The 23,924-nt window shown below is 45.8% G+C and overlaps 1 long non-coding RNA gene across 2 annotated transcripts in view; it reads left to right on the top strand.

Moving 5' to 3' along the window:
• Window positions 1–11,126: 11,126 nt before the first annotated feature.
• LOC118015235 overlaps window positions 11,127–23,924 on the top strand; it is a 90,038-nt gene continuing 77,240 nt past the window's right edge. For both annotated transcript variants that reach the window (XR_004680588.1, XR_004680589.1), the window contains exon 1: window positions 11,127–11,428. This is a non-coding gene — a long non-coding RNA (uncharacterized LOC118015235). The remainder of the gene's footprint in view (window positions 11,429–23,924) is intronic.

Raw genomic sequence — 23,924 nt, 5'->3', positions numbered from 1 at the left:
ACCCTTGAACCCTTGTCTTGGGGTTTGCTTCTGGGGATGCCTAAATGAAGACATCATGTACTGAGCCAGGGAACACCAGGGAAAACCAGGCTTGGGGGAAGGGTCATGACTTCCCTGGAAATGTAGAGAGTTTCAAGTAGCTGTGCAGCATTTTTGTGGTGATATCAAGTAGGTTGTCTGGAGTAAAGAGGCCGCATCTCTGCAGGAGACAGGATTATGGGACTCACTGGCATCTCGAATGCAATTAGCTCAGTGTCTAATGGAAGGAGAGATACCGTTACAGACAATTCTAAGAAAGTGAGAAATGTTGGCTTTGAAGGTAAGGCCTAAGGACAGTGGGAGCACAGAGGAGACACATGGTCTCAGCCAGGGGAGGGTAGAGGATGGGACCAGGGAAGACTCCCAAGTGGTGGCTGTTGGTCAGGAGAAGGGGGTTGAAGGAACATTCTAGACCCTGTGGCTAGGGGGAGAGCAGAGGAGAGCATGTGTGGAATCTCAGGTTGTGTGTGAAGAGGAAGAATTGAATATTTCATCTGTAAAAGATTGTAAATGAGCTAGAGGAGAAATACACAAGGTATCAAAATATAAGATTACATTTTCGACAGGGAAACCAGATAATGCCGTCCATTGTCTTCGTACACGTAAGCGCGTCCTGGAGGGCAGGCTGACGTCCCTGATGCACAGTGCAGGGGACTGTGCGCAGCTCGTGGAGACACCCCGGGCTGGCTTGTTCTAGGCAGGCTCAGTGCAGGGGGGCTGGAGGGGATAATGGGCATAAGGACTAAAGGGTTCATGTGGGCCAGCCTCCCTTTTAGGGTCTTTATGTCCATGGCCTGATGCTTATTACCGTCTGAAAAACGGGGTCACTATGTTATTGTTCCCATTTACAGCTGGGAAAATTGAGACACAGACTAAAGGAATATGGCCAAGGTCACACAGCTTGCTTGCAGTGGGGGGAGCCGCTGACCCCAACAGCCTGGTTCTTAACCATGGTTGCTGAATTTACTGGTTGGTTTCTCTGAGGCTGTGGAAGGAACACAGACCCTTGTGTCAGACCCCCAGGGGCCAAATCATGCTTCTGCAGTTTCCTAACACTGAAATTTGCAAAGGAACTTAACCTTGTTGATCCCATTTCCCCATTTTGGAAGGGTATTAGTGCCTACCCAGTAGGGTGCTGAGCAAGGCAAATGGGGTAATAAGCACAGAGCCTCTAGCCCAGGAAGGTGTTAAATAAATATTAGCTGAAGTGAAATTAGGGGTCATAGCGTATTGCTTTTCCTTCAACTCCACTTAAAAAAATATGAATTGCGAGAATTTTTATTTTTTTTAATAAGACTGTTAAGCCCATTAATGGCCCATGAAATGATATTTTCTTATGGCAACCACCATATATAAGTGGCATTAAGTGGAAGCTTCGTGGGTGATTATACGAAGGACCCTAATTATCAAGAGCTATGTTAAAGAAACCGTCCAAAGGAGGAGGGCCATGGAATGAATCACAGTGCGTCTGTGCAAAGGAAACAAATGTGCTAAATGGGTGGTGGTGATAATCAGTGTTCTCCCTGGGAAGAATAACAGCAGGTGAGATTTATTTCAATTTGTCTTTCTGAAAACATATTATGAATGCATTACTTTTATCACAGCCAGAAAAATCTTAAAAAGTGAGGAAAACAGAGTAGGTCAGCCTTGGAAAACTCCTTTTTGGATTATGCAGAAACCACACCATGAGGGGGTCCTGGTTTGGTCTAATTGACGACTAGACAGATACTGAGAACTTGGATGTTGAGGGTCAAGGCTCTTCGCTGTTCTGACTGGGATAGTTTCACTAGCAAGTCCTACCAAGATGGTAAGATCACGTCCCTGAGGAGAGGAGGCAGCCTTAATAGGGACCAGGTTTTCAGGCAGGCTCTTGGGGTGCGCTGTCCTGCCTCACTACCAGAGGTTCCAACCTGAAGGAGTGTGGTGGCATCCCCATCTAAGAGGGTTGGGTCTGATGGTCAGAGCAAGGGTGGAGGGTCAAGGTTGACAGGCAGTGGTGAAGGCCAGCAGGTAAGAGAGACTGTGGCAAATTCAGAGAAGTGGAAATCCTTCGGTAAGTCCCAGGGTGTGGAGACCAGAGAGGGGTCTTATAGGGGAGGAGGCTGGCTGGGCCTGTATGGTATAATAAAAATATATATATTTGGTGTTTGTCCCAGGTTCACAGTACAGAGCTCCTAAAACTCTTAGAATTTCCTGAATGATAGGACTGTTTTTGTTATTCATAATGCACCTCTTTTGACCACACCTGAGTTTATACTAATGAGATAACTCTTGGGGGTCCCTGGATAGCTTCAAGGTGAGGGCTGGTTGCTGGAAAAACCAACTCTGTGATTAGAGGGTTAGAACTTTCGACCCCACCCCCAGACCTCTGGGGAGGAAAGAGGGGCTAGAAATTGAGTTCAATTACTAATAGCCAATGATTTTATCAACCATGCCTGCATAATGAAACTTTGACAAAAATCTCTATATGATGGGTTTTGGGGACCTTTTGATTGGTGAACACAATGATGTGTTGGGAGGTAGTAAGGGCAACATGGAAACTCTGCACTCCCCTCCACCCTATCCCTTGTTCTTCTCATCTCTTCCATTTGGCTATTGCTGACTTGTATTCTTTATAGTAAACCAGTAAACAGAAATGAAGCACTGCACTGAGTTCTGTAAATCCTAGTGAATTATCACACCCAAAGAAGGGGATTGTGGGAAGCCCCCAAATTCATAGTCGGCTTGGCATAAGCATGGGTGGGTAGCCTGGGGTCCCCTCTGTGGCTAGTGTCTGAAGTGGGTGCAGTCTTACGGGACTGAGCCCTCCATCTGTGGGGTCTGTGTTAATTCTGGGTAGTGAGTGTCAGAACTGAGTTGAGCTGTTGGAGACCCAGTTGATGTCAGAGAATTGGAGAATTGGTGGTTGGATAAACAACACGTATTTGGAGTCAGGAGAAAAACCACACAGTCTGCACCAAGCGGGTTGACTAGTAGACCCACCTGGGTACCAAAGTGTGCAGAAGGAATCAAACCAGAAGCCCAAATGCAGAACCAGGGCAAATGGACTCTCCAGGGGGAACATGGTGGTAAAATAAATGAAGAGTCACTCATTGGAAACCAGACTTCAGTCCTATAGCTAAGCTGGTGATGGGATTGAAACCCAGCATTAGCGGAGATGTGCTCAATGCATGACCCCTGATGGCCCGATTTCACATTAGCATCTGGTTCTCTTCCAGCCCCACAGAGAGTGGGTATAGATTCTTGTGCATCTGTGTGATCTGGACTCTTGTTGATTCTTACTTCTTTTCTCACAAATTTGAACGTCTCATAGTTTCCAGAACTCGTCAAGAACCTTCATATCTCCCGGCCTTTTGGTGTGTGCATGAGTGTGCATGAGTGTGCATGAGTGTGCATGTGCGTGCGTGTACATGTGTGCCTGTGGTGCGGGGCAGGGGAAGGGGGACGTGTTTATATCTCTGGTCTCTCTCCTGTGGGCCTTTCTTTCCTAGACCACTTAGTCTTTGATTATTTAACTATACAAGTGTAACTGGGTACGATAAAGGGATCCTTGTCTCCATTTTGGCTGAGAAATCAAAGCTAATGCGGTTGGTGCCAAGAACATTCACAGCCGGGAGTGAAGCATCAGGTCACTTATGCAGGGCTCGCTAAGAGGCTGGAATCTGCTCCGTTACCCTTGGAAACCATACACTCCAGCCTCTAAAGATGCAGGGATTGAGGGTTGGGAGAGGGTTTCTCTGGAGGGAGGGGTTGGAGGGCTGTGCACCCCCACTCTGTCTCCTTTTCACCCCTGCACGTGGTCCTTCCCTCAGGCTGAGTTGGAGGGGCTTCACAGAGATGACTGAGGAGCAGCCTGGTGTGCCCATGACACCATCAGTCCAGGACTCCTAAGGCCCGGTGTGTGTGTCCGGTCTGGGAAGACTTAAGGAGTAAGGCTATAACCAATGGCCTACCTGGAAACAGGGCAAGAGAGGTGGCTGTGATGGTTGGGAGCTGCCTTTACCCCCAGATGGGGAAAGGATGCTTGAGTGTTCCTGCGGGCCAGTGGGGTTACCTGTGGGACCCCTCCCAGAGGGCCAGGAGGAGCTCAGTAGAGAGCCTGGGGGGACCAGAATACCAGAGCCCAGGTTGGAAGCCCAAAGGAGCTACAATCCAAGGTCTTCATCGGGGGGGGGGGATCTTCAGAGCACCCCCTAGAAGTGCCCAGAAGAGAAAAGCCTCTCCTGGGCATTTGCCCATCCAGGGAGAACTGATTCCATCTGTATCCTCCATGCTACACTAAGCCCTTTGCCCCTCATCTCCGTCCTGGCCTTTCCTCCTGAGTCCAGAAGAGCTACTAGGGAATTGGGGAGCAGTGAGCAAGGGATGGAGGAATATCCACCTGAGCCCACCCTGTTACCACAGGCCTGGTTTGTCGCATGGGGAGAGTGTGCCCTAGGACTCTGCTGGGGTTGTGACCGTGACCCTGGATGGGTTGAAATTGTTAGAAATGGGACTGTTGCTCTGACAAAGCCATTGAAGGGCATTTGACTGTCCACAGTGACCACCACAGTGACCGCAGTGACTGGTGATCCTCCGGAACCTGCCCAAGACCCATCCAGAGGCGGGGATGTGGGGGGATGTAGTGGAGAAGAACCAAGTCCTTGTTTGTCTGCAACCTGACATCCCACCCTGTTCAGTGAAATGGTTACCTACAAGCAGGTGTTTCTGTAAGAAACTGTAACTTGCAGGGAAAGCTGGAGTCTACCCGACGTGCACTGCAGACCTGGCCTCTCTCTGCTCTGGCCATGTCACCTGGCTTCTTCCTGAAGGTGTCTTGGGGAGGCTGTGATTTTATGTACATAAATCTCTCACTTCTTTTCTCACTTTCTTGTTTCTCTGTATCTATATCTTTATCCGCATAGGTATAGGATACAAATTATTAAAAATATAGCATATTATATATAATTATAATAACATACATTATTATCATATATGTCATAGGACGGTGATAATACCCTGCAAATCCCTGAGTCCTATTAGTTAACTCCTTTATAGCTCTTAGCTCCAGCAGCCTCTCTCTGTCCCTCATCATCCTTGTCTGGGCCAATAGCATCTCTAGCATTTTGACGCAGATTCCTGTTCTGCAGTCTGACCTCTCCTCTTGGCCATGCAGTCGGCCGGTGGGACAGGCTCCATCTCCAAGTGGGAGCTCTTGTGTCTTGAGGAGGGTGTGCAAATGAGTAACTTCATTGCCACTTCTAAGTGGTGGTGCTCCAATGATTTTAGCAACAACAAAGACATTTTTAAAATCTCAATATGTTTGACTCCTCTCTCTCTCTCTCTGTCTCGGGGAAAGCATTCCTGTTAAAGATTCCTACAGCCCCGACATCATAGAGCTTAAAAAACAGGGGATCAGGATTCAGTGGGAGGGAGGCCTATCCCCAAATCAAGCAGCTCGTTCCTGGCCCAAATCCATGCCACTCTTGGCCCGAGGGAGCACTGACCCCTCTGCGGAGACAATGAGCACCCCCACCTCTCACCTTCCTCAGCCAACTGGAACCTGAGGGCCATCAGCCGAAGCTGTGGGAAGTCTTCCTGCAGCCTCGGGAATGCCTTCTCTCCATGCCCATCTCCACGGGCCCGAGGAGAGCATTATACTTGTCATTATTTCACCGAGAGCGAATCTGATGGAAAATGTGCTGGTGGCTTTGCAGCAACATGGGAGAAGATCATTAAGATGGCTTAAGTGGGCCTTGCAGGGCACTGAAACTCGACACTGAGCTCCCTGCTGGTGATGATGACCCGAAAATGAAGCCGTGACAGCCGATCTGTGGCCATCTGAAGAAGTGCTTCTCTGCATCCAAGCATTCAGCCCGTCATTATCCAGTTGTTAAAGTTCAAATTACTGAGTTTCCCCCCTTCTTTTTCCTTCTGGACTTAGTGCTTGTGTTTAGATGTTACGAGTCAGTTGATTTAAATATCTCTGCTCGGCACTCCATGTAAACAACAAGAGGCCCAGGGATTTATCCTTGGGAATGTCAGGGGAGCAGAGGAAGAGCTAGTCCTCCCTTGTAGGGTGACCTGCCAGGTCTGATGAGGGGTGCTTTGTGCCTGGTTAACTATTTACTTCCTGCACCAGCCTGTAAATCAGGCTCCGTCATCCTTCTGCCCATTCTACCGATGCCCAGGAGGTGCCCGCATCAAGCAGCTAGTTCAGGGCCTGTTAGCTGTGGCTCCAGAGTCCCTGTTTCAACACCGGCACCATTCACTACCTCCAGGAGGGAACTGGAGCTTGTGGTAAGACTCAAGGTGGAGGTTGGCAGCCAGCCGAGCAGAGAGCCTGGGGTCGAGGCACTGAAGGTCAACATTGTAGTTCCGGCATTTGCTGGCTGGACGACCTTGGACAGTTTTGAGCCCCAGCTTCCTCGTATTCAAGATGCACCTTCATTCCATTAACAAACCCATCTGGAGCCCCTGGATGTGCCAGGCATTCTTCTGGGCTCTAGGCATTGGGTGATGGATAGGACAGACACGGTCCTGTCCTCATGAAACAGTGTAGTGAGGGGGGAGCCATAGGGCAAGCAGAAGAAAGAAACAGGATCATTTCAGGTAAGAGACTGAACAGGGTGGATGGTAAAAAGTGTCCTGTGGGAGGAGGCACGTCCTTGGATTGTTGGTTGGTGAGGACCTGTCTCGAAGGTACCATTTGACCTGAGATGGGAATGAGAAGAAGGGGCGGGGTGAGCCCCCGAAAAGCCAGGGAAACAGACATGTGCTAGTTTCCTGGGGCTGCTGGAAAAAATATAGCCTCATGGTTTAAAATAGCACAGACTTACTGTCTTAACAGTTCTGGGTGCCAGAAGTACAAAATCAGCTTCTCTGGGTTCAAGTCGAGGTTTTCGGCAGGGCTCTACTCCCTCCAGAATACTGGAGGGTCTGTTTCCTTGCTTTTCTTGGCTTCTGAGCTGCATTCCTCAGCTCCTGGCCCCTTCTTCCCTCTTCAGAGCATCTTTAGATCTTTCTCGGCTTCTGTCATGTTGCCTTCTCCTCCCTGTGTGTTGTCTTCCCCTGCCTTCCTCCTATACTTATGAACACATGTAGGGCCTGCTGGGATAATCCAGAATAATCTCCCCATTACAGAATCTTTCTCATATTTATAAAGTTCCTCTTGTCATGTAACATCCATAGGTTCCAGGGATTGGGGCTTGAATATTTGGGGGGGGGTCACTCTTCATCCTCCTGCAAAGGCCTTCCAGAAAGAGGGAAGAGCCCACCGAAGGCCCTGACAATAATCCGTGCCCCACAGTGGTCTGTGGTGAGGAGGATGCGAGGTGGTTTTGTAAAGAGCTAGAAGGTTGTTGGTTATATAGTGAGTCCCCCAAAATGTTAGATCTCATAATGTTTACTGGATGGGGACTCCGAGGGCAGAAGGGGCTACATCCGCTGCTGAGGGTGGGAAGGCTGTGGGTTGGAAGAAAGAGGTGTCTGGGGGTCCTAAGTAGTGGCACTGTCCATGTGTGTTGCTCAGGGAGCCCCAGCAAGACTCGGAGATGTTTGCATCTATTCCCAGCCTTCACTGGTTGGCTGCACCACAGGAGCATGGCCCGCCCACCGGCTTCCAGGGGACAAGGAGGGGCAGCCCTGGGAAAGGAGTAAAGGAAGGACAGCAGCTCCGACCCCAGCAAGCTTCTCCCTCCCCAGAGAGCAGCTCCTCTGCTTGGCCCTGGGGTGCTACCTGGTTCCTGGTGGGGGCAGGAATGTGGAGATCGCTTAGACCTGGCAGTGGTTCTGACTGTGGCTTTGGGAAGTCCAGGGAACATTCTTAGGGTTTCTGTGCTCTGTAGTCGAGCTCACAGGCTGGACAAGCAGATGGGAACAGGGCCTAAATCCTGGCCAGAAATAGAGAGGGTGCGTTTTGCTTAACTTTGCCTGGGTTGCTTGGCCAGGGAGGTGAACACCCTCATAGGTGAGGATATGGCAGGCAGGAGTCTAGTTAAGCTGAAAGAATCTCTTTTTGTGTCTGTCTGTGTTTTACAGGTAAGGACCGGGGAGGTCCAGGAGAGGAGAGAGCTGTGTGGGGCCTCCAAACCCGGGTCTGGGGAGGTGGAGTCAAATCTTAGGAACTTTCCATTTCAGTTTGGGGTCTCTCCTTGAGCTCGCTCAGACAGGACTAGCGAGGCAGGACTTGAAAAGCATGACACAAGAAGTGGTCATTGAGGGCTCGTGGATCTAGGGAAGGCAGAGGCGTGGTGAAGTCAGACGGGTGAATTCTGACTCAGGGAGGCAGATCCCTGGAGAGGTGAGCTCGAGCAGTGCTTCCTTTGAAAAGGAATCGTGAACACGAGAGGTTCTGTACAAATTCCACCCTGCACTCTGAGGGAGGACAGAAACAGTAAGGCTTTAACTGCAACTTTAATTTTTTAAGCACTGGGGGTGGGGGGAGGAGGGAAAACGGATAACTCAGTGCCTTTTGGGGAGATGGCAAGGCACTTGGAATTAGGGGTACAGCACTAGAATCGTGGACTCGAATTTGAATCCTGGCTCTGTCCCTATTAGCTGTGCAACTGTGGGAGAGCCCTGTAACTTCTTTGAGCCTCAGTTTTACCATATGTGCAATGGGGATAATATTGCTTCATGGATGGTTGTAAGGATTGAAGGAGGTAATGCACACATTGTACTTGGGATGCAGTAAGTGTGTTCATTTTCTAGGGCTGCTATGCAAATTACTATAAACCGGGTGGCTTAAAAGGGAAGAATTATATCTGGCACAGTTCCGGAGGCTGGAAGTCCAAAATCAAGGTGTTGGCAGAGTCACATTCCCTCTGGAGGATATGGGGAAGGATGCTTCTTGCCTCTTCCTAGTGTCTAGGGCCTCTGGTGGTTCGGGTGTGTCTACTCCGGTCTCTGCTCCATCCTCATATGGCCTTCTCTGTGTGTTCCAAACCTCTCTCTTTCCTTATAAGGACAGCACCCTCCTCTAGTATGGCCTCCATTTGATTCCATCCATAAAGACCCTATTTCCAAAGAAGGTCACATTCACAAGGACCAGGGGTTAGGATGTCAGCATATTGCTTGGCGGGATACCATTCAACCCACACCAGTATGCACTGAATAAAAGGTGTTATTACTATTATAATGCGATTTCCCACCTGAGCTGGAAAGTGCCAACTTTCATAGAGGAAAACACTATAATCCCATATTAAATTCATAGGAAAACACAGCCCATTTGTTCCTTCTATGTCAATTGCACAGTTCAGGCTGAATTCAACTGAAAAAGTCACCCACCAATCATGCATAATACAGAGCATTTGTGAAGTGTTGGGGCAGTTCAGTGAATTCTTTGAAAGGAATGGGCTCAGGTCAGGGTATTTGGCAGCTCCCCGTTGACAACACGGGTTCATATGAAATGTTTCTGTAAGCTGCCGACTCTAAATCCCAACCTCCATTCTGAAGCACCTGGACCTTTAATCATCTCAATTCGGGAACCCTCTCTGAGTGCCTGCCCAATACGACAGCAGGGGCAAATGTCTCTTAGGCGAAGGTTTCTCACTCTTGGCACTATTGACTGCTTGGACTGGATGATTCCTAGTCGTGGGGGCTGTCCTGGGCACTGTAATAGGTTTACAGCACCCCTGGCCTCTACCCACTAGATGCCACCAGCTCTCTCCAATGGGCACAACCAAGATTGTCTTCGGACATTGCCCAATATTCCCTGGATTGCAAAATCACTCTCAGCTGAGAACCAGTGGGTTAGAGGAAGCAAACAAGCAAATGGGAGATGATAGGAGTATGTGGACATTGTCGAGGGAGGGGTAAGCAGGAAGATACTGTAGATGTTGTTTGGCCGTCCTCCAAATTTAATGTCGCACTTGTGAGAATAGATACATTCAGACCCACTAAGTTCTATAGCATTTGTTGGGAAGAACTTGAATTCATGACATGTTTAAGAAATCATTTTTATCCATTCTTCCGACCCTTAATCCAATAAACATTCATTGGGTATCATCTGTGTGGCAGGTACTGTAAACTTTACCCGCAGGGACCTGGAGGTGCCATAGCTCCTGGTGTTACTGACGTGGATGTGCCGAGCTATACAGCGCAAGACTCTGATATCCAGGAACTGTCCCCCCCCCAAAGAAAGAAGAAGAAGAAGAAACCAAAATGTCACTATGTGGGCGGGGGGGGGCGTGTTGAAGGCAGCTGAAGGTGTAGGCACAAGACAAGAAATATTGTGGAGGAGGCATTATGGGCTCTCACTGATGGGGCAGGAGGAACAGGGACATTTTCATAGGAGATACATCATTAAGAAAGGTTTAGAAAGAGATAATCCAGGTGGAGGGAGAGAGGAGAAATTCTAAGCTAAGGGAACCGTCAGTGGAAAGACAAGGAAGCCTTAAGCATCATGGTCTGTTAACAGATCCATTGGAAAAATGAAGTGCCTGATTACCAGAAGCTACAAGCCAGCAGACACAGGCTTCATTCAAGCTGCAAGTGTGTGCTTTTTGGCCCAAAGAGTGTATTCATTCATTCATTCATTCATTCACTCATTTATTCATCCATTCAATTAATTTTACTCATCAGCATTTAAAAATCTAGAGACCTTGTATAAATAATTTATTGATTTCTTTTAAAGAAATGGAAGATCTGGTTAATGAGTGGTGGTATTAATCAGAGAGGGCATTCTTGGTGGGAATTCATATGTAGAAGGACGGAAAGATTTTAAAGATACTTAGTTATTTTAGCAAGTTCTTAGAGAGGCACAAGAGGGAGAAAACATGGAAAATGGGAACAATATGGCTTCTTTTGATTATAGTGAGGGAGCAGGCACAGAGGGGGAAATTGATTAGGTGGAGTCTTGATTTCAATAAAAGCTGAAACTATCCAAAAACATTCCTGGCGGTGGGCACCCTCATGATGACATTATTGTAAAGAAACCACATACAAACGAAGTAATCAGCAGTTAGACGCAGAACCCGTCTATCAGCCTACGTTGGGGAACATCTGGGTCCGAGTTATAGCAGGGTTGTGCCACAGATGAAGAAGGAGGTCAAGAAGGGAATAATTTGAATTGTGAATGAGAAGGGTAACTTGAGCCTACCCATTCAGGATGGAGATTTGGATTGTCTGTATCCTTGTTCCTCCCACGGACTTATTTATTGTAGTGTAGATAATAAGGAATTTAGCTGTGTTCTTATCTTGCTGTTCCTGTTCTGTTCACCAGCAATGCTTTCTGGAAGCAGTGTGTGCTGGTAAATGCCAGAAGCTCACTCATCTGGTAACCTGTGAAAATTCATTGGATTTGGGTGCCATTGCAGATGCCTGTTCCTTAGGATGCTTTCTGTGGCCTCACCATCAGCTAGAGCGTGGAGTGGAGCATAGAGTGTCCGCTACTTGGTCCAGTGGGTAGGTATGTAAGGTGATTACTATAGGGACCCCAGTAACTCCAGTTACTAGTAGGGAGACCCCATGAGCTCAACTGACCCACACTGGAGGGGCATGTGGCTTAATAAGACAGATCCAGCAAAGACTCTTCACACAGGATTGAGTTTCTTAAAGGATGCTGCTTCTAGGCCAGTAATACTCCATTTATTATAGGATCACATTTGAAGTAGGTATGACATTTTCATGGCCCTGGAGGAACCTTGGATAGAAGCTCTAGTTGGTGGAGCAGGAGGTGTAATCCCTGGGGGATGGGAAAAATATCGGTCTCTGTTGGGTTTGATGCAGACCCTTTGAAGCAGACCCCAAGGCAGGGTACCCTCCTTAATGTCCATCACCCAGTTACCCCATCCCCCCACCTCCCTCCCCCCCAGCAACCCTCAGTTTGTTTCCTATGTTTAAGAGTCTCTTATGGTTTGTCTTCCTCTCTGATTTTGTCTTGTTTTATTTTTCCTTTCCTTCCTCCATGCTCCTCCGTTTCCACATATGAGTGAAATAAAATAATAATTGACTTTCTCTGCTTGACTTATTTCACTTAGCATAATCTCCTCCAGTCCCATCCATGTTGATGCAAATGTTGGGTATTCATCCTTTCTGATAGCTATAAGTAATAGTCCATTGTATATAGGGACCACATCTTCTTTATCCATTCGTCTGTTGAAGGGCATCTTGGCTCCTTCTACAGTTTGGATATTGTGGACATTGCTGCTATAAACATTGGGGTGCACGTACCCCTTCGGATCCCTACATTTGTGTCTTTGGGGTAAATACCCAGTAGTGCAGTTGCTGGGTCGTAGAGTAGCTCTATTTTTAACTTCTTGAGGAAGCTCCATACTGTTTTCCAGAGTGGTTGCACCAACTTGCATTCCCACCAGCAGTGTAAGAGGGTTCCCCTTTCTCAGCATCCTCGCCAACATCTGTCGTTTCCTGTTAATTTTAGCCATTCTGATATGATCTCCTTTTTTTTTTTTTTAAGATTTTATTTATTTATTTGAGAGAGAGAAAGAGAGAGAGCACATGAGAAGGGGGGAGGGTCAGAGGGAGAAGCAGACTCCCTGCTGAGCAGGGAGCCTGATGCAGGACTCGATCCCGGGTCTCCAGGATCATGACCTGAGCCGAAGGCAGTCGCTCAACCAACTGAGCCACCCAGGCGCCCGTGATCTCCTTTTTTAATGCTTTCCTTCTCATACTGTCTGGGCCAAGCCAACGAAAGCATGGAAACCGCCAGACTCTCTCTCGCCCTGGCCTATGCTGGAGATAAGCATCTTCTCCCTCTTGTCTGGCCAGCTCACACCCATTCTTGGGGCTCAGTTTCACTTTCCCAGATCCCTGGGGACTGGGGTGGATGCCCTCCTACGTGTTTCAACAACACCATGACTTCCTGTCCTGTAGCTCCCATACTGGATGGTAATGGTCTTCCCAAATGCTTCAGTCCCTGACTCAGCTGGGAGCCCCCTAAGGGCAGGGGTGATGCCTGGCTCTTGGCTGTATCTCCTATGCCCAGCACAGGGCCAAGAACACAGTTGGTGCTCAATATCTACTTAGCAATTGAGTGAACGCATGCATGCGTGAATGACAGCCCTCAGGCCTTACACCTTCAGGCGTGCGATCACAAGGATTACTCCCGGACCTTTATGATTTACAGCCTGGCATTTGACAAAGCTGGCCTTTCACTGTGTCCGGAAGAGCTGACCTCTGCAAACAATCAGACGCTTATTCCAGAAAACTCCGATGGGGCAGGGCAGGGGGCAAAGGCTGAGGGATATTGAGTCTTCAGTTCACAGAGCTTCTCTAGAAATGTTGAGGGCTGCTTGTTACTCGTTCCTAATAAGAAAATAGTCAAGCTCTTATGATCTGAGAATTGTCGTAAAAGTACTAAGCTCTGGTCTAAGAGTTTTGGGAAGGTGGCCCAACCAAATGCGTGGTCCCCTCCTCCAGCCTTTGCATTTCCACATTGGGCAGACCCTGCTCTTGATTCTCCCAGTCTTTATAGAAACAATAAGCGTGTCTTTTAAATTTACTTTCTCCCACAGAAGCTAATTTAATATTTCGAGAGAACAAACAGCCAAGGCCAGCCCTGGATGGTTGTTATTTATATGATCATAAAAAAGATGGATCCAGCTCCTGATATTACTAAATTGTCTTTGGAAAAGGAGCTAGGAGGGACTGAAATGTGTCTCTGCCGTGGTGGGGATAAAAATGAAATTGTCTAAAAGTCCTCCTAGAACGTAGGCCTGGGAGGCTGCTGGCTGCTCTGGGCCAAGAGTGTCCCCTTTGCCTTCGTGGGCACTTTTATGTGACTTGGCTTCCTCTGAAGGTACAGAAGTTGCTTTGCTCCTTTGAGCAACTGCTCAAGGAGTTTCGGCTAGGAATAGATTTTTTTTATTGTTATGATCGAGCTGTATAATAATCCCGAAGAGGCAAGGACAGTAATTGTGTTATGGTTGGTGTGCTGTCCTTCTTAGTCCAGGAAGGACAGGGAAGTTCAAGTCTGCTTTTCTTAATTGTTACCTGCAGGGTATACTTTCTTGCCTGATCTGGCATCTTCCTCTCCTGGCTGCCAGAAGACAGGGGGTTATGAATTCTTAAAGGCTGCTGCCCCTCAGGTAGTAAGAGGTCGGAAGCAGAAGTACACAAGAGCAAGAAGATACACCACAGAAGTTCCTGTCCAGCTCAGAGCCTGGCCATACAGCCTCATCCCAGGCGGTGAGAGACAGATGATTCTTATTATTCACGGTCGTTATATTTTATAAAACCATCGTGGAACACTGACCTAGGGAATGCTGAGACACTGCTCCTTGGGGACACACAGGGTTTGTTTCCCCCAAGCCTCTGGTCCCAACATTTTCATCAGTCAATTAATACGTAACCTTATTTTCTGTGTGTTTCTGTTTATTTATTTTTTTAATTTAATTTAATTTTTATTATGTTATGTTAGTCACCATACAATACATCATTAGTTTTTGATGTGTTGATCCATGATTCATTGTTTGCGTATAACACCCAGTGCTCCATGCCCTCCTTAACACCCATCACCTGGCTAACCCATCCCCCCCCACCCCTCAGTTTGTTTCTGAGTCCATAGTTTCTCATGGCTCATCTCTCCCTCTGATTCCCGCCCCCTTCATTTTCCCCTTCCTTCTCCTAATGTCCTCCATGCTATTCCTTATGTTCCACAAATGAGTGAAACCATATGATAATTGACTTTCTCTGCTTGACTTATTTCACTTAGCATAATCTCCTCCAGTCCCATCCATGTTGATGCAAAAGATGGGTATTCATCCTTTCTGATGGCTGAGTAATATTCCATTGTATATATGGACCACACCTTCTTTATCCATTCATCTGTTGAAGGGCATCTCGGCTCTTTCCACAGTTTGGCTATTGCGGACATTGCTGCTATGAACATTGGGGTGCATATGGCCCTTCTTTTCACTACATCTCTGTCTTTGGGGTAAATACCCAGTAGTATAATTTCTGGGTCATAGGGTAGCTCTATTTTTAATTTTTTGAGGCACTTCCACACTGTTTTCCAAAGTGGCTGTACCAACTTGCATTCCCACCAACAGTGGAAGAGGGTTCCCCTTTCTCCACGACCTCTCCAACATTTGTTGTTTCTTGCCTTGTCAATTTTTGCCATTCTAACTGGTGTAAGGTGGTATCTCAATGTGGTTTTGATTTGAATTTCCCTGATGGCTAATGATGATGAACATTTTTTCATGTGTCTGTTAGCCATTTGTTGTATGTCTGCTTCAGAGAAGTGTCTGTTCATGTCTTCTGCCCATTTTTTGACTTGATTATTTGTTTTTGGGGTGTTGAGTTTGAGAAGTTCTTTATAGATCTTGGATACCAGCCCTTTATCAGTAATGTCATTTGCAAATATCTTCTCCCATTCTGTGGGCTGCCTCTTTGTTTTGTTGACTGTTTCCTTGGATGTGCAGAAGCTTTTTATCTTGATGAAGTCCCAAAATTTCATTTTCGCTTTTGTTTCACTTGCCTTTGGAGATGTGTCTTGAAAGAAGTTGCTGTGGCCGATGTCAAAGAGGTTACTGCCTATGTTCTCCTCTAGGATTTTGATGGATTCCTGTCTCACATTGAGGTCTTTCATCCATTTTGAGTTTATCTTTGTGTATGGTGTTAGAGAATGGTCGAGTTTTATTCTTCTGTATATAGCTGTCCAATTATCCCAGTACCATTTATTGAAGAGACTGTCTTTCTTCCATTGCATGTTTTTTCCTGCTTTGTCGAAGATTATTTGACCATAGAGTCGAGGGTCCATATTGGGCTCTCTATTCTGTTCCATTGATCTATGTGTCTGCTTTTGTGCCAGTACCATGCTGTCTTGGTGATCACAGCTTTGCAATATAGCTTGAAATCAAGCAACGTGATGCCCCCAGCTTTGTTTTTCTTTTTCAACATTTCCTTGGCGATTTGGGATCTTTTCTGATTTCATACAAATTTTAGGATTGTTTGTTCTAGTACTTGAAAAATGTCATTGGAATTTTGATCAGGATGGCATTGAAGGTATAGATTGCTCTGGGTAGCATAGACATTTTAACAATGTTAATTCTTCTGATCCATGAGCATGGAATGTTTTTCCATCTTTTTGTGTCTTCTTCAATTTCTTTCATGAGTGTTCTGTAGTTCCTAGAGTATAGATCCTTTACCTCTTTGGTTAGGTTTATTCCGAGGTATCTTACGGTTTTTGGTGCTATTGTAAATGGAATCTATGCTCTAATTTCTCTTTCTAGAGTTACGTTATAGTTTCTACAGTGTATAAGAAAGCAGCTGATTTCTGTGCATTGATTTTTATCCTGCCACATTATTGAATTGCTGTATGAGTTCTAGTAATTTGGGGGTGGAGTCTTTTGGGTTTTCCACATAAAATATCATGTCATCTGCGAAGAGAGAGTTTGACTTTTTTGCCAGTTTGAATACCTTTTATTTCTTTTTGTTGTCTGATTGCTGTTGCTAGGACTTCTAGTACTATGTTGAACAACAGTGGCGAGAGTGCGCATCCTTGTCGTGTTCCTGATCTTAAGGGAAAGGTTCTCAGCTTTTCCCCATTGAGGATGATATTCGCTGTGGGTTTTTCGTAGATGGATTTTATGAACTTGAGGAAGATTCCCTCTATCCCTATACTCTGAAGAGTTTTAATCAGGAAAGGATGCTGTATTTTGTCAAATGCTTTTTCTGCATCAATTGAGAGGACCATATGGTTCCTCTCTCTCCTCTTATTAATGTGTTCTATCACATTGATTGATTTGCAAATGTTGAACCACGCTTGCATCCTGGGGATAAATCTCACTTGGTCATGGTGGATGATCCTTTTAATGTACTGTTGGATCCTGTTAGCTAGAATTTTGTTGAGATTTTTGGAATCCATATTCATCAGGGATATCAGTCTGAAATTCTCCTTTTTGATGGGGTCTTTGCCTAGTTTGGGAATCAAGGAAATCCTGGCCTCATAGAATGAGTCTGGAAGTTTTCCTTCTGTTTCTATTTTTTGAAACAGCTTCAGCAGAATAGGTGTTATTTCTTCTTTGAATGTTTGGTAGAATTCCCCAGGGAATCCATCAGGCCCTGGACTCTTGTTTTTTGGGAGGTTTTTGATCACTGCTTCAATCTCATTACTGGTTATTGGCCTGTTCAGGTTGTCAATTTCTTCCTGTTTCAGTCTTGGCAGTTTATAGGTTTCTAGGAAGGCATCCATTTCTTCCAGGTTGCTTAATTTATTGGCATATAGTTGTTGATAATAATTTCTAATAATTGTTTCTATTTCCTTGGTGTCAGTCGTGATCTCTCCCCTTTCCTTCATAATTTTTTTAATTTGGGTCCTTTCTCTTTTCTTTTGGATAAGTCTGGCCAGTGGTTTATTGATCTTATTAATTCTTTCAAAGAACAAGCTTCTAGTTTTGTTGATCTGATCTACTGTGTTTCTGGTTTCTAATTCATTGATCTCTGTTCCAATCTTAATTATTTGACATCTAATGCATGGCTTAGGCATGATTTGTTGCTTTTCCTGCAGTTCTCTAACGTGTAAAGTTAGTGAATTCAGGATTTTTCTTTTTTTTTTTTTCTGTTTAAAGATACCTTATTTAATACAGACTTTTGATTCATTAACATCGAACTTACAGCCAACAACACCAGAGCTCACACCGGAATAAAACTGATTTCACACGTGAGGCATAGTGCAGCTTTCTTGCACTTAGGAGCTCCAGACCTCACTTCAGCAGGATGCTTGGGGGCCATTTTCAACAGAAAAATTACCAACGAAAAGCCCCAAAATGCAAAACAAAAAAAACAAAAAAAACCATGACACAAAAATAGGCTTCAAAAAGGACACTTTGTGCAGTTTGAGAGCCGAGATGAGAAGGTAGGATGTTGCCTTCCTCCATCTGGGGACGAGCTCGTTAAATGATTCAGATTATTCGTAGCTTTGTAAGTGTCTAAAAATGACCACGAAAAGTCTACAGGTATTGACTTTGTGGTTACAAATAAACTTTTAACAAAGAAATGAATTTGCAAGTCCAAAGTCTGCAAGTCATGAGGATGAGCTGTCATCCAAAGCTCAACTGAAAAATGTACCTTCCACAAGGGGCCTTGTGTCTTGTCCTACAGAGCGCCCCACTTCCTCCCTGCCCTCTTCGCCTCAGGCTGACCCGCAGCACTGCGTCTGTGCCTGGGTTCTGCTTTGTCCCCACAAGCCAACTCGATCAGTCCCCGGTTTTGGGAATCTGCTTCTCTGATTTCATGAGCCTACCTCCCTGTCTAGTTCACCTGCCTACAAAGGGTTGGTCCAGTGAGGACCCTGGCCTTGTCTTGGCCAGTCTTCCTCAGGCCCCAGTGTGGTGGCCTGAGGCTGGGACTAGCTCATAAGACCCAGCAGCCCATCACAGGCTTCACCTCTGACAGCCCACGGCCACAGAGTGTGTGCATGTGTCTCCTGGGCGCCATGGTGGGAAGGCAGGGCCCCTGCCCTGAAGGTGTTCACAGCCCAGAGGGGCAAACAGGTGGTTAAAACGCAACTGATGACGTTGCCATCCAGGGCAGGCCAGGATGCTTCCTTTTTGTCCACATCCCTCCCAGGGAACCCCTCCCCCAGACTTTTGCCAGCACAAATCATTTCTGCTATTTTCTTAAAACCTCTTCCTCCCCGTCATTCTTTTGGGCTTCCCAGCACTCCCCTCACCACCTACACCCGAGTGAATCTCTGTCTGTTTCCCATCAATTGTGCATCCTGTACAGCGTTCAGCCATCTCTGTACGCTCACTGCCACCACTCCCAAGTGCCTTGGTGAGTTATGGCCATTGTCCACCCTGCTCGCTGCAGGATAGCTAGAGAAAGACATGTGAAATGCAAATGTGTCCAGATCCATAATCAATAGAACTCTATATGGGATACACTAAAGGCTGACGTCTCAATGAACAAAGAGACCATTGATGTTTTACTCTCCCAGTCAAGCACTTAGACCTTTAAATGGATCTTAAATGCTTCACATGGCACTCCTCTGACCTCTTTTAAATGTATGCCGTCCTTTTCAATATGGACTGTCTATAGCTATCTTTAGTTTCTGTGAATCCTTTTATAATATTGCTAAGTTAAAAAGGAAATTAATAATTCTTTCACAATAAACCAGAATGCACTAATGTTTCTCCTATGGAAATATTTATGCCTTATATTTCATTTAATTCACATTTTTGTCAGATCGCTAAAATCTTTTTAAGGACTGTTTGTATCTAATATGTAAAGAATACCATATTTTTTTAGGCACTACACATATTCTCTCATTGATTTCTTACAACCTCAAGAGGCATATAGATGAATCAATAGGGTATCAGAGAGGTTAAGTAAGCAGCACATAATTACATAGTAGCTGCTCAACGTCAGAATCCAATTCATACCTGCACAGTTCTGAGAAAAGCAGATGTCAGGGTTCCTTTGGGAATGACAGCGTGGATATGAGGACGTAAGTCTTGCAGAGCCACCCCTTATTCATTGGGAACGAGGATCAGCCTCAAAGTTTTATGTGGTTTGTTAGCATTGTATCACTCGAGGTTCAACTGGAGAAGCAGAATCAATAGGATACAAACACATACATACATACATGTGCACACACATATATAGTAAATATACATATACATTTTATATATATATAGGATATATCACTTATATGTTATATAGGTGTGTTTATGTATATGTATGTTATTGGATACCTGCATATGTGTAACGTGTATCTGCATACAGATTGAAGATACACACCTACACACGGATACATGTATGTACATATGTCTATTGGATGTGAGCATATACATATACTGGGCCCCTGCCCTTTCTGGCACGTGCGTGTGTTGTGTGTGTGTGCGTACCTCTGTGTGTACAAGAGTGTGGACTCCAGTCAGAGAGATGCCAGTTTTGAATCCTGGCTTTTCTGTGGACCAGTGGGTGACTTTGGACAAGTTACCTAACCTCTTGAAGCCTTGCTTTCTTCATGTGAAAAATCAGGCTGATAATAGAACTATCTCAATATATGGGGCGCTTGGGTGGCTCAGTCGGCTAAGCATCTGCCTTCGGCTCAGGTCATGATCCCAGGGGCCTGCAGCGGGCTCTCTGCTCAGCAGGGAGTCTGCTGCTTCCTCTCGCCTCCCCCCTGCTCCTGCTCTCTCTCCTCCTCTCTCTCTCTCAAATAAATAAAATCTTGAAAAAAAAAACCTCTCTCGTTATACTTGCTGTGAGGATTAAGTATGATAATACAAGTGAAATGGTTCAGAGAGTGGCTAGCTTAATAAAATGTGTCATTATCATTATTATTATTATTATTACTATTGTTACTGTTTAAGTATACCCGCCTGCTTTATGTTGCTTATTCACTCAGGAACCGCCTTTTGTTTTGTTTTGTTTTATACCCTCTAAGCTCTACTCACTAGAGTGGGTGCTTAGGATACAAGTAAATATCACCTAATCCTTCTTCCCTCAGGTAACTCCGTGGTCACTTAAACTCCATGGCAGACCTCTGTAGGAGGAATTAGCTTCTTAACTTTCCAAAATAGAGCATTGAGGCCAAGAGCGTTGACAGCTTCTAACTAATCGAAAATGGAGCGGGGATTCCAACCAAGACTTCTGACTGCGGATTCTTTCTTTGAAGTCACATCTAGACTCATTCTAATGGGTTGCAATTTTAATGTTTTACAGTTTCCAAAAGAATTCATATCTATGATCTTAGTTTCAAGTCTTGCCAGAATCTTGATAGAATAGGGTGTGTATTACTTATTCTTCCTGCGGATGAGGGGCCTGAGTCCATGATGGATGCGGGTCCCCCAGGTGGCTGGCTAGCAGACAGTAGAGCCGGGGGGCAATCCGGGACTCTGTGCTGCGCTCTCCTGTGCTGCCTCCACATGGGGTGTCTTGTCCAATGGTCTCCTCTTGAACTTTGGAACCCCTCCTGCGTTAGAACCAAATCTGCTTGTTGATACTTAGCTGTGACCCTCCCCCATTGCTCCATTGTTGGGCTGGGAAGAGAGGTGGGAGAAAGAGCCCCTTCCTCTCCTTCTGCAGGCTCTATTTTGGCCACGCTGACTCATTCCTTGTGGCCTGCTTCTCTTTGCCCAGAGTAGGGAGCCAGAAGAAGTTGATTTCCCCAGCAGCTGTGCATGGAGGGGCCCATTTGGCATCAGTGGACCCCAGGGTACTTCCTCCATCTTCACAGCTCTGCCAAAGAGATTGACATCAATGTAGTTGGCATGGCCTCTCCAAGCCCTCTGGGACGGAGGATGGGGAAGAGCCCTGGGGCTGTGAAAAGTCAGTAATGTCAGGGCAAGAATTGTTCTCTCCGTGGAGTGGGGCTCTATAGGGCAGCTGATGGAAAAACAGATAATATAATGGGGAGGAGATTGCCTCTGGACTTGGGATCCCTTTGGCTTTGGACTCAATCAGCCAGCGGTACCACTGCTTTGTTCAATGGCATGCTGTGGTATCTACTAGAGAAACAGAAGAATCAACACTAATGAACTCTTTTTGATGAGCCAGCAGCTGGATTTGGCAAGAACATGTTAGCATATGAAATCAGGCAGAAGGCTTTCTTTTTTTTTTTTAAACTCTATTTTTTTGTGTGTGAAAATTTGTGAAGCTCTTACAGTTGTGAAGTAAGGGTATCATGTTCATTTTACGTATGATACAGTTTGACAGTAGGGAGGTAGCTGTTTTGCACACCTGTTATTTACTAAGAGATTTATTTATGGTATCATCATTTTATTTTATGAAAGAATTTCTTTTCTTTCTTTTTTTTTTTTTTAAAGATTTTATTTATTTGACAGCGAGAGAGGGAACACAAGCAGTGGGAGTGGGAGAGGGAGAAGCAGGCTTCCCGCGGAGCAGGGAGCCCGATGCGGGGCTCAATCCCAGGACCCTGGGATCATGACCCGAGCTGAAGGCAGACGCTTAACGACTGAGCCACCCAGGTGCCCCTGAAAGAATTTATTTTCAAAGTCATACGTGGTCATGGTTTTAGAAACATTAAGGTTAGGTTAGCCCATTAGGCAGGTAACCTAGATCAGCAAAAGTGCTGATGGAGGGTGAGAAAAATCTAGAACGGATGGTAGAGAAGGGAGACAATGAATATCAACTATGGTCTTAGGTTTAGCTACAGTGGTGGAGACTATAGCTTGTCCGACATCCCACTAACTTTATTCTTTTAAGAAGAATTACTTTTAACATGGAAACAACTTAATGTGAGGCATGGCTGGATCTGAGTGGTGCAGGGCATGGGCTGTTACAGACCCTGTCTGTGCTCAGTCCCACTCCCTCATATCCTTATCCTTATTCCACAAAGGCCAGCCTGACTTCCGGTGGCCAGCATCTGTTTGTCAGAGGTGAAAAATCCCATTCTGCCTAAGAATGGGCTGGACTTTCCTAGGAATTATGTTCTCCCAGAGAAAGCCCTTAAACCATGATTAATGTATGTGGGGGTATATAAACACCTCTACTCCCTTGCCTATTGACCAAGATAATTCTGAGTTTTTCCTTCTATTTTTCCAGAGTTTCTCCTTGGGATGGTCTCTAGTAGCTCACTTTTAACTGGCTTGAAAACACAGTCCTTCCTGGCCCCTCCTTCCCTGTGTCATGCCCCTTCTCTCCTATCTGTGTTCCTTGCAGTAATGATAACTACTTGCTCTTGAATCCATGACATAAAACGGTATTCATCAGACCACAGGGCCAAATCCAGTCTGTCACTTGTTTTTGTAAATAAAGTTTTATTGGCGCACAGCCACATCAATTCCTTTATGTATTATCTAGGGCTCCTTTCATGCTACAAGGATGGAGTAAGTTGAGTGGTTGTGACAGAGATAGTATGGCCTGGAATGGGGCATATCATATATTTACTCTCTTGTCTTTTATGGGGGAAGTTTGCTGACTCCTGGCTTAAATTGTGCTCCTGGGGGCATCCAAACTAAAATAGCATCTGTAGGCCATTGGGTGAAGAAAGTTGAGTATTACTGCAATGTGGATGGGGCAGAATCGTCCAGAGAAGATGACCACGAGAGGAGCAGAGACTTGTAGTGGAGGTGTTTGAGGTCACCATTGAAAGACACACCAGGGGATATACTTACCCCAACCTCAGTTCCCGTTTCTCCTTGGTGAAATAAGAACTATCCTCAAGGGTCCTTTTAAGATCCCACCTGGTTCCACAGCCTCCTCCTAAGATCCTGTCTGCCCTATCTTCCTTTTTACAGCCTCTGTTTCTTCCTTTGTTCTAACTCTCATGGGAATTTCTAGTCTTCTCTTTGATTCAACCACCACACTAAGCTTCCCGAGGGCAGAGATCAGGCCTTGCTGGCTTCGCTAACTCCACTTAGTTGGGAGGGCATGATCCCGTTCACGTAGTGGCTTGGTCAAAGCTTTCTGAATTGAGCATACAAGCTCCCCACCCCCTCTTGCTATTTTTCTTCCTGGCAACCAATGCCATATACACACAAAGCCAGTGGGGCTGGAGGGGTCCCAGCAGGATGGACTCATGATTCCCTTACACCCTTCCTGAGCTAGTTGGCTCAGATGTGCATGAACTTGACCTTCTGACCTTGGATTCATTATCTCTGTGTGCCAGACTCTGAGCCAATCAGTTCTGGGCAGATGGCTCTTCAAAGCCAGTGACTGTGGGATTTGGGGCAGCCATTGCCCAGAGTGTAAGCTTCCTTCCAGCTGATTCTTATTATCCCCATCCTAGCCTATCCGCGAGTGTGAAGTTGTCCTGGCCATTCTCTAAAAAGGCTTCTCCATCTTCAGTAGGTCCTACTGCCAGGCTTTTCCCAAGCCTATGTGATAATGCAAAGATTTAAGTTCATACTTTCCAAAAGGGCAACTTTTCAAATTCATCATGAAGTCTCCTGAAATATGTTAAGTAATGCATTTAGTTCCTGCTGATGGATGAAATGCTGAGGCCATTATCATAATGTAGTGCCTTATTTTTT

Source organism: Mirounga leonina, unplaced genomic scaffold (assembly GCF_011800145.1).
Source record: "Mirounga leonina isolate KUSES-001 unplaced genomic scaffold, KU_Mleo_1.0 Mir_165, whole genome shotgun sequence".
Taxonomy (NCBI): domain Eukaryota; kingdom Metazoa; phylum Chordata; class Mammalia; order Carnivora; family Phocidae; genus Mirounga; species Mirounga leonina.
The sequence above is the reverse complement of the archived record's forward strand: the minus strand, read 5'-3'. Positions and strand labels throughout refer to the sequence as shown.